Source organism: Palaemon carinicauda, chromosome 38, assembly GCF_036898095.1.
Source record: "Palaemon carinicauda isolate YSFRI2023 chromosome 38, ASM3689809v2, whole genome shotgun sequence".
Classification (NCBI taxonomy): Eukaryota; Metazoa; Arthropoda; class Malacostraca; order Decapoda; family Palaemonidae; genus Palaemon; species Palaemon carinicauda.
Window position 1 is genome coordinate 19,703,156 of NC_090762.1, and position 12,500 is coordinate 19,715,655.

Genomic DNA, 12,500 nt, shown 5'->3' on the forward strand with positions numbered 1-12,500 from the left:
AGGAAGGGGAAAAAGGAAAGAAACACAAGTGGGAGGAGAAGAGGGAAGGTTGGGGAGGAGGAAGGTGGTGTCAGAGGAAGAGTTGTTAAAGGAGGAGGAGGTGGTAGAGGTAGTGCCTGCCATGGGTCACTTTATAATCGTTTGTGGCCGCTGGAGAAGGGGGATGCAGAGGTCTTCCAAGGGGGACCCTGGTTCTCCCGTTCCCCCATCCCCTACCTTACGAATGCTCAAAATAAGTAACGCCCTCAGCTTTTTCTTCACATTTATTCTTCAAAATTCCTTACACTTAATATTTTACTTATATTTTTTTTTTTTCTTTTTAATAGTTTTTGTTACCTTTAGTCCGGCTGTAGATGTGTGGCTTAGTTTATATATTATATATATATATATATATATATGTGTGTGTGTGTGTGAGTGTACGTGTGTGTGTACGTGTGTGTGTAGTAAATGAAACAGATGGCTGGAAGTGAATACTTAAATTCGTTATCCAGTCTATTTACCTATTTATATATTTTACGATAAACAATCAATGAAAAAATTGCTATATGCAAATTGAAAATCTTTATCCATGTTGTGCAATACTTTCACAGTCGTTGCGACAAACAACTATTAACTTGGACAGCGATGCTCGCAGACAAACCATTTCTCTCTAGTAGTGAAATAACAAACCCAAAGAGTCAATTTTCCTCCTTATTTTTATATTGATGATCTTACCCTTAATTCTTGCTTTTGATTATTCCACACCTCATCCCATCAGCTCACAGCAAACTATTGGAGAGAGAGAGAGAGAGAGAGAGAGAGAGAGAGAGAGAGAGAGAGGATAAAACTAGCCCAGGTGAGACAGTGAGGGACGCAAACGCAAACCAAGCCCTCACGGTGCCAGGGGGATGAAGTGGTGGTACACGGAGTGCCACAAAAACTGAAGACGATCACGCTCTTCGCTTCAAATTAATGAAAGGACGGTAGCCAAAAGGAGAGAGAGAGAGAGAGAGGAGAGAGAGAGAGAGAGAGGAGAGAGAGATAGAATATGTGTATATGTTAACGGTGTTTTCGTGTATCAATGAAATGAAGATGGCAGCCAAGAGGTGTATGTACGTGTAAAATCTTTGTGAACGTTTGTGTGTGTATGTATGTAACGTCCGAAACAGGGCGTTTTCAAGTACATGTTTATGTAGTGCACAATGAGATGTTGACATAAATGGGATCTAAATAAAAGTGAAGACTTCAGTTACTGTGTTTATTGTTTTTATACGTGGAGTGTGTGGCTAGTTGGAACTTCCGGACCTTATTCTGGGATGCTTGGAGCGAATTCTTTCTTTGACTGAAATGATTTTAATTTTTATACTATTACATTTCATGAAATTAATTATTTACTTAAAAGAAACGTGCAGTAGGACAAAAAATATATTAACTATAAAGAGCCTTACAATTCAGGTAGTTCAATGCCTTTGTCGATGGATCATCTTTTCTATTTGCAAGTATATTTTGCTTTTTTTAAAATACATTTCTAGTATATTTTAAAAAAGCAAAATGTACTTGCAAATAAACAAGGTGTTCCATCGGAAAAGTTTTGAAATATCTGAACTGTAATGAACGCTCTTTATAGATTTTGTAAACGGAAAACGATTCGAATGACCCGAGAGATTTTACTTCCTATTTCACAGGCCGCTTCCTGTAGCGTTTTCGTGCATGTTTCAAGAAAATATTGTTCTGAACATAACTTTCCAAAGGGTAAATACGTTTTCTATTTTCATAAATATAACTAGTTTTACTGTGTTTTCTACAGACTCAGGACTCATTTTCATCTCAAACAAACGGCAATATATTTGCGAGGTATCACACTAAGTCTCAGGGTGTAATGGTGTAACCCCCCCCCCCTCGTCCTTTTTTTTTATCCCAGCTAATTCTGGTACTTATTTACAGTCGGGTAGACTACTGAATTGATAATTTGAGATCAAGGGCTGGCCTAAAAATTTGCAGTCTGAACAATGTACCACTCGACAATTCCACCGTCAGAAATATATCTCCTAAGGGTGATAAGCCATGTTCTCGTGGAATCTATCTAAACCTGAGGAAAGCTTGAACTTCGTGAAATTTTGTTCGTGTTAAAGTTATTTATGTGTATGAATTTGTCTCAAACTCACAAGTATGCACATATACGCATAGATGGAAAGTGTGGTCCAGTAAAGCTTTAAAAGACTAATTATCTATAATACAGGTAAAAGCTTTCCATAAACTTTCAAAACACGTTGACAACATGTTACGTGCCAACACATTGCTTCGCATTTACTCGCATAGTGACCTCTTTTTCTTGGGAAAAATATCATTTTAGCGATAACGAGCTATTTTTCTCGCATTGCAATATAGCTCACCCATTCGACATTAAGAGGAAAAAGAAGAAAAAGAACATGGTTGAATTATTGCAAATTAAAATAGGAAAAAGTTCAGTCGTCAAACGAAAGAACGTCTCGGTTCAAGAATTCCTTTGAACTTTTATGGCCGAAAACGTTTGAGTCATTAGATACAGATATAACATCGGGCTTTTATTTGTCGTAAACGTCTGCGATTGTGAATGTCGTAGGCTATTTTACTCTCGGTATATAATTCATCTCCGCTGTAACGTTTCACCTGTTGGGCAATATTTCTCGGAATATCGCGAGCGATGTTCACCAGGCATTTTCAACAATGACTTTCAATGGCTGTGAATCAATTGGCTCTTTTATTTTCCATGTTTAGAGGGATTAAGACGCAATTACTTCTTTTCTTTTCGTTTTTTAAAACTATAATATGAAACCGGAAGAGATCTTACGCATTTTTAGATCCATTTTCAAGTTTGAAAAAATTAGGCCATAATTTTCAAAATTCATTTGAAAAATTAAACCACAATTTTCATATTTCATTCAAAAATTAACCCATAATTTTCAAATATCATTATAAAAATTAGGCCACAATTTTCAAATTTCATTAAAAGAAGCCATAATTCTAAAATTTAATTTAAAAATCAAGCGGCAAATTTCCTTTACAAAAATTAAGTCATATTTTCAACGTCATTTAAAAGATTATGACAAAATTATATTGTAAGAGAATTTCATTAAAATTAAATTTTTAGCTTCAAATGTAATAAAGATCCCGGATTATTATTGATAATTAAACGCAAAAGGTAAAACTATTGCTAATAGTGTGTTGTTAGGCCGCTTAGGAATCCACAATATACAAAGAAAAACTCTTTAGTGCTGTGGTGGCCGATATGGTAACGTCTCTGACAAAACGCCAGACTGGGCTTCAAGCCCCGCTCAGACTCGTTAGTTCCTTTGGTCGCTGCAACATCACCATCCTTGTGAGCTAAAGAAGGGGGGGGGGGGTTCATGGGAGCCTATAGGTCTATCTGCTAAGTCATTAGCAGTCAATACCTGACCCTTCTTGGTCCAAGCTAGGGTGTGGGGCTTGGGCGCTGATCATATGTATATATGGTCAGTCTCTAGGGCATTCTCCTGCTTGATAGGACAATGTCACTGTCCCTTGCCTTTGCCATTCATGAGTGGCCTCTAAGCCTTTAAACTAGAAAAGAGGCTTTATTGTGACTAATACTTCAAAAGATATCGTTGATACTTAAAAGAAAATAAGATAACTTGGTAAAAAAAAAAAATAAGAGGGTGTTCAAATAAAAAAATAAAAAAAACACCCGGAACACACTGTTTACGTAAAAGTGCAATAAGTTACAAGACACAAGTAATAAACCAAAATACCCACGACTCTACGACCAGCCTGAACTACTTTGCCACGACTCCCTCTAACCCCCACTAAACACCCCCCCTCCCTCCCCAATATCTTTCCTTCCCTACCAAAGCAGGCCGTAGCTTTGCCAAATTTAGTTCCTTTTAGGCCCTAACGTCAAGGTACGAGGGTTCTTACGTCATTTAAGTCTTCCCTGTTTTACCTTTTCCCTTCTGAGGAACCAGGCTTAATGAGGTATCGCCTGTACACTCTCTCCCCTCACCACTCCCCCTCCCTCGGCGATAACAAGTAAGTCTCCCTTTCCCCTTCATCTCCCCTCGTGTCTCCCCCTTCTTACTAGAGATAACTCCCTTCCCCCTCGATTCCCCTTTCCGTCTCCTCTCGTTATCCTTCTTTCACAGATTCTCTTCTCTTAGTTGGGTATTTGGGTTAACCTGCATCAACAGTTACCACAGTGAGGTAAAGATTTTTGTTGGAGATTTGCTCAGAGATACATTTCTACACGTGGATGCATAAGAAGAAAACACACCACGTTCATAAATATACACACTATGTATGTATGTAGGTATGTATGTATAAACAAATGCAGCCGTTTCTAGTTCACTGCAAGTAAAGGCCTCTGGCATGTCTACATGTCTGGGGCTTGGTCAGTTTTCATCACCACGTTAGCCAGTGCGGTTTGATGATGGGTGGCCCTGACTAGTACAGCTTTGCTGATCATAGCGATACACAAACCCTTTCCTATATATAATTACGCTGCATGCATGTATATAATACCACATCGTTTTTAGTACACATTGGTTATCAAATTTGTGAAAAACACCACATTTAGATATTATCAATATAAAAAACATGATTCGACAGCTTTTGTGTGCACATGTAAGCTAATTATGATAAATTAAGCTATATTCCTTACTTAGGAACATTATCTTATTTTCAGGGATATCTGATCCTAAAACAGTATTATTTTTTCATCGAATGTAAATAATAATACTAATTATCAATATTGCTTATTGCTTCAAGGAATACCAAAAGATGTCTCAAAAGTTTGGATTTATAAAAAATTCATTAGTAAGTCACTCTCTCTCTCTCTCTCTCTCTCTCTCTCTCTCTCTCTCTCTCTCTCTCAAACTATAATTTCTTCCGTAGTAGGATTCCACCAACGCATGAGATATGTCAAGTCGGGTTCAAATACAAACGCGGAAATGGGGGTTTCTCCATTGAATCTAGACTGCTTAGAGTCAAGTACTCTATAACATGTTGAGAAATCTCCTAGTTAAGTAATCTATGTAACTAACAACATGCCTACGTGCTTACAAAAGCAGCTGAATAGATTTTTGAAGCGAACTAAAACTCTCTCTGAGGGGTTTGTGAGGTTTGTCGATGCGTTGTGTACCTTGGCGGAGGTTTGAGGACCTGAAACTACTTTCCCACCGTTATACATACATTCAGGGGTCGGTTGCCTTATGACAGTAGTATCAGTCATGGTTAATAATTTGGCAAAGTTTTACGATCAATGCTCTCGCAGTCATCAGCAACAGTTATTGCAAGGCAGCAACTGTCCTTTAAATCCCTTTCTGCGTCACGCAGGACATATGGTGGTAGTACTCTTACACCCCTACCACAGGGTAGGATTAGGTTATTCATTAGACAAAAGCAAATTAACCAAATGTGCTAAGCGTTTTGGCTAAATACGATATGCACTATATAACTTTTCATCAACTGCAAGGAAATATTCCTTCATTTTTTAAAGGGTGATTTAGGAATATTCAAATCTTGTGAAAATCGTATGTTTTATCATCACCTTAAACCACAAGAAACAGATGTACTGATAAGCATTTGGAAATAAGCATTTAGGTTACAAAATGCTATCACAAAAAAAAAAAAGGAAAGAAAGAAAGAAAAAAAATTGGTTTAGTTCTTCATGGAAATATATGTATAGTAATCAATGAAAACGCCTGGTTATATAATCGTAAGGATACCAACAAACACTAAATCGATGAATATTTTTTTTTCATCGAGTTATGCATGTAAGAAATCATTATTTTCTTTATTGTAATAAACCTAAAGACTGGCTTTCAACGTGAATATCGTTAGTCTTCATAGAAAACGCGAGTAACAATTTTGGGCAAAATTACAACAAATTCCGATGGAAACTTAACTATGCTATCTATGCGAAACTTGTGTTTCAGCTTCATCAAAACCTTTCCAACCTTCAAGATCAAGTAAAGGGAAATTCTAAGTTACTGTTGCATGAAGTCAGTAGGCTACTTTGATTTCAAAATATGTCGTTTAATGTGAAAAATATCAGCTTTCTTAGAAAGTACCCGTGTGTATATATATATATATATATATATATATATATATATATATATATATACTGTATATATATTATAGATATACTGTATATATATTATAGATATACTGTATATATATTATAGATATACTGTATATATATTATAGATATACTGTATATATATTATAGATATACTGTATATATATTATAGATATACTGTATATATATTATAGATATACTGTATATATATTATAGATATACTGTATATATATTATAGATATACTGTATATATATTATAGATATACTGTATATATATTATAGATATACTGTATATATATTATAGATATACTGTATATATATTATAGATATACTGTATATATATTATAGATATACTGTATATATTAAAGATATACTGTATATATATATATATATATATATACCATTTGTTTTTGTATAATCACAGCAATGCTATCACTACTGTTGTGCAACTTACCTAGTATAGCGGTAATGTGTTCGCCTAAAATTCGCATGACGGCAGATCGATCCCAGGCTGGACCAGTAAGTTTTTGTTTACTGGGTGGATCACTGTTGTTAGGCACCTCTGCTTGTTGTGTGTGTGTGGGGGGGGATCTAGTGGGCGTCTCTTCAGATGATACTAGAACTGTACCAGACTCCTTTACCTTTATATGAAGGTTACTCGCCATTTTCGAAAGGTGGCACGTGTGCGCACCACTTTTTCTCTCTCTCTCTCTCTCTCTCTCTCTCTCTCTCTCTCTTATATATATATAAATATATACTCTCTCTCTCTTATGTATATATATATATATATATATATAAAGTATACTCTCTCTCTCTCTCATATATATATATATATATATAAAGTATACTCTCTCTCTCTCTCATATATATATATATATATAAAGTATACTCTCTCTCTCTCATATATATATATATATATATAAAGTATACTCTCTCTCTCTCTCTCTCATATATATATATATATATAAAATACTCTCTCTCTCTCATATATATATATATATATATACATATATATATAAATACTCTCTCTCTCTCTCATACATATATATATATATATATATATAATATATATATATATATATATATACTCTCCCTCTCAAATATATATATATATATATATTTATATATATATATATACTCTCCCTCTCAAATATATATATATATATATATGAGAGAGAGAGAGAGAGAGAGAGAGAGAGAGAGAATAAACTGGACTAGCGTGTACAGCTGGCTTCATTAATTCCGGTACACTTCACGGGAAGGTAGGGAGTTGTCTGACAGCTGTACGCTGTAGCAGGTAACACTGCGCTTAGCAAAATAAAATCTATTGTTAAAGTTGGCTTTTAAACAAAATCGCTCGGCTTCTGCACACATGATCGGAAGAATTTTTTTTTTTATTAATTTTACGGAATGCTGTATAGAAAAAAAAATATTGACATTTGCTTAACAGCACTTCGTAAAATTAATAAAAATGTTTTTGATCAGGTGTTTAAAAAATTTCATTTTACCACTTGTATTTTTTTTTTAATAGAATAAAGCCTCAACCAATCTTTTCCCTCTTGTCCTCGTAACAGTGACAAGTAATCGAAACATTTTACCTGAACATCTGTATTGGATTTACTTTTACTACGCAGTAGATAACGAAAAATAGCTTTTTAACAAAACTTGTTCATGGTAGTCTTAGCATAACTATTTTTATTCGCTGGTGTTTATCAATTGTGCATAAAATGTAAAGGTGTTGATTGAATTTGATTCTCCTTATTAGGACGAAGACAATTGGGGGGCAAAGGTATGTTTTTCGTGTCCCAGAACAGAAGAAGCAAATAAAAGAAAAAGAAAAAAACCTTAAAAATACGTAATTCCCTCTCATGAAAGGAAGAAAGTTCGACAAAATAAACGAAAGTTGTTGATTTAAAGTTCTTATTTTTTATCAAAATTTCTTTTCTTTTTTAATTCATTCAATGCGTTCAAAATAATGTAAACAAGAATGATCCCCAGCTAAAAAAGGCCACGTACGAACGCTGAATAAACCTAGCTAATAGGACATAACCTAATGTTTGATGTAAGCGAAGTACGGTACAGAAGATAGTTTGTGCTGGGTCCTTGGACACCTAATATCTATATCCAGGACTGTAGTTGGTTTAATTAGAAATATAAGACAGATAATGTACCCATTTTGACGGGTAAGCAACGCAAAAGCCTTTTCACCCGTTTCGTTAAATACGATCATTGTAAGACCGAGGACAAACAAACGCACTCGAAAATCTCGGGATTAAATCTTGCGAACGGAAACAAAAGCAAATCTCGCTGGGATTTATGTTGACCCTAATTACACGTAATGAATGTTTCATGACATTTCAAGGCTCAAAATATGACAGCTTTGTTTCAGAGGAATCTCGTCAACTGTTATCCGAACACAAAAGAGAAATATAATATATCATAGATCTCACCTCAGCAGATTTCCAAAATAAACAGGCCGTCCCCCTTCCCCACCCCCCCTAAAAAGTAAAAGAAAGTTTGGTGGTAAACATTTCCATTTTGACGTTAGTGTGTCTTTCAATCACGTATTTATGAAGTCTTAAACCATATACTCAACAACCATGGTTCATCAAATCTGAGGTATAAGGATAAGGGTATTCAGAGTAGGTAATTTAAATGACTGAAATGAGATTTACTTAAAGTGAAAATAAATATATAATTATAAGACTGCTTACATGTGTCGGCAAATCATAGGATCACACTCTTTGTATACTGAACTCCCGACAGGTTTCGAAGAGGAAAAATCTGTTGTTCATTTCAATTGTACGTTGCAACACCTGCTAATAGATTTCAAACAAGAAGGGTTTCTTTTTTGTAGCTTTGATTGTTACTCATATTGAAATTTATGGCCACTTACTGTTTATGTAAGAAATATATATATATATATATATATATATATATTTATATATATATGATATGCATGCATGTGGTTTTTATTATAAAAAAAGGCATCCGTAGAGGTAATTAAGCAATATTTTATGTCATTATATATATATATATATATATATATGTAATATAATATGCTTGCGTGTGGTTTTTACAGTAGTATGAAGAAGGCATCGGTAGACGTAATTAAGCGCTATTTTATGTCATTAAATTAAAAATAGGGAGAGGTAATAAGGTTAGAAATAGCTTATATGCATCACCAAAAGCTGTACGAATATAAAAATATTATTTCATCTCCAAGCCTTTTGCAAATTAAATTGGAATGAGGCATTCAAGTAGCTTATGTATTGACAGCTTCATCCATCCGAACGTCGACCAATTCCATTGTTGATATAATTCCACGAATGGAGAACTAGTCAAACTTTTATTAGAATGTTTTCGAACATCACAATGCTCTGTAGTTGTAATTACTTGATTAATTCCCTTTTTTACACGAGAAACAAAAATCTAACAAGTTTCTTTCATACTTTTGGGAGTGTCTAAACTCGTAAGACTTAAATATCTCGAAGGGTATATAACAAGTCGGCGAAACTCTACAGCTTACATTGATTGGTAACTGCTGTCACCTCTTACTAATTACCCTCATTAGTTTCATCAGCAACAATAAATGCATCATTATTATTATCAACAGAACTTGCATCAACACTTGAAATCTATCTACCAATAAACTAGATCAATAGGCCCTTAAGAATATGGACATATGCAAAAAACCGTGTTAATAACTTTGCATTGTTCTCTTCCGCATTTGTCATCCTAATAATCGTAATGAGACTGATCATATACAATTGTAATGACACACTTGAGTGTTTACGTATGACAGAAGTAATTTCCTTACTCAATGCTGCTATGTCAGATTTGATGTACAGACGAAACTGAGCCTCATTGTTTTCACCCATTTCACAATATCGTAAGGAAGAAATGATATGCATCTAACTACGATTCGATCCTCAATTTAAAGAAATAAATCATATTTTCAACAAGATTTAAAATATCTATTTCATTCCTCTTGCTCTAACATTGCAAGGTCGACTTAGCAATCATCCCACAATCACACAACCGCCCCCCCCCCCCTCTCCATCCTCAAATGGCAAGCAGCAATGGCCACGAATAGCCTGAATTTATGATAGCCGCGTCAGAATTTAGCAACCTCTTCGCGTGATGTCCTGACGACAGGTCGGCCAATTAATTGCGGTCTCGCGGTCGTTTCTGGCAGACGTGTCACCCCTCATCACTTAACCAGGTCATCTCGAGGAAGAAAGGAAGGACGATAACAGAGAGGAATAGGAAACAGGTATAGGAGAGCAGGAAGAGAGTAGAGGAAGACAAGGACAGATAAACGCAGGAGGAACTAATTGCGATTTAAGTCGAACAGAGGGATAGATGCGGTATTACGAAATAAAAGAAATCAATTGGATCAAATCCTTTCTAGTTGTTGGTGTCCCGAGATCGCAGCTGCGGTTTGGAAGTAGGAAGAGCAACAAGAGATGCATAATAAAGAAGGGATAATTAAATGCATAGTATATACTTTCAATATCTTAGGTGTCTTTTAAATTGTGATAAATACTGATCCAATATAAATAAACGTACTTTTCATTGTCAAACTGCATTATTAAAAGATTTTCAGCTTTGTGCGTTGTCTTTGTAGTTGAGCTTTGAAGTTAAAGCTTCCAATTGCAGTTAATAAACATTCTCGGATCTAACAAAACAAGGCAAATATAATGAAAAGTGTAATAACATTCTTGGTGTATATGGTAATTTTTTAGTTTCTTCTGTTTACCTTTATATAGTATATCAGACAGGTGTCGGCTTAACTGATGATTAAAAAATATGGTTCCCATAGTGATGTAAAATTATAAACATTGCTGATGCATTCAAAGAATAAAATGTCTCGGACATTTTTTTAGTGTCAGGTAACAGAGATTTCTGCTTTGACCAGTTTAAAGGGAAAATAGTCTAATTTTAAAGTTTTGCGAAATAAAAAGCCAAAGAAAAGGAACAATAAACTTTTATATGGGACTTATTGGAATTTATAATATTAAAACCGGAGCTAAATATTTCAAGTAAATTTATGGCAGAGGACTAACTTCTTCATTTGGCCTTATCTCAACACCACGGACCCGTGGTGCTTATAACGGGCATCGTGTCTCTTCACTATAAAATATGGTTTGTTTGTTGAACTCTGAAAATCACGAATTGCAACCAACAATTTTAGCAACGCATTAGACAGGCGAACGCGGAACAATCTTCGTACGCCATTGGCATATTTTATATCATTCATAAATGTCACATCACGTCTTTCGAGAAAGGTCTCAGAAATTAGATGTTTTCCGAATGATGAGAAGCGCTTGGTCTTCCGCATCTCGCGGCCATGCTAACTTAATCCCAGAATAGTCAACTTCCCTTACCATAGACAACACAGTTTTAGTAGGTATAATATGACTCCGATATCACTGCAAATAATCTCATTTGGTGTACACATAAATCTCGCTTCATGTGCCGACGAAAATGAAACTTGCTGTTTACAGCGGTAAATTCATACGTGCGTTAAAGGGTTTCTCTAGTGTCTTCCTCGCTCTGGAGTGCCCCATGTGACTCGTAAGTCAAAACCTCCACATCCAAGAAGAAAGAGGGGTAATGGAGGAGACAATTGTGGGACTTTATACTCTCATTTCTTGATTTTCTGAGCATCCTATCACTGTTCATGCTTGGGGACAAAAAACACAGTTCATATATGCTGTCAGGCTCTTCGTACTTTTCTTGGCAACATACTTTAAAAGTTAGCTTTTTCTTATTCCAGTTGAACACCCTTCATACCAACGACTGACTTGAAGTGGTACCTTGTTAGGGTTGGGTAGATGTAGCCTACTAGACCTATGCCTATGGGAAATGTAAATTTCAAAGTGCTTGGGAATAAGTATTCACTATAATTGAACATCTTATGATTGGGAGTAGATACATCCTTGAGATTGCACGTGTCGATTAATTTTTTCCGCTTAAACCCTTATACGAATAAATTTATTATGAAGGTTTCTCTTTACAAGTATTCCCGGATATTTTTAATACTTTTTTACTAGATTTTACTCACTATGAAAAACACACTAAAAAAGACGGTGTTTATTTTACTTTCGATACTACTGCAGTTTCACAGCGTGTATACATCTGTTAAGGAAATGTGACTACGGAAAAATAAGTATAAAAGTTAATTGTTTTTTTATAACAAACATATAGCATATACACAAAGAACTCAAGTATTAAAATCGGCATTTGCTATCATAAGGACTAATATAAAGTACTATCACAAAATATGGGCTCCAGTAACAGCCTTTATTCTGGATTATTTTCGGGGACACGTTTTGTTGCTGTAGACACTCTCCCCTCTTCCCCCTATCAGCTTGGCCATCTTGCTTGCCCAACCATGTCAAAGCTGTTTCTCTTGACTATCATG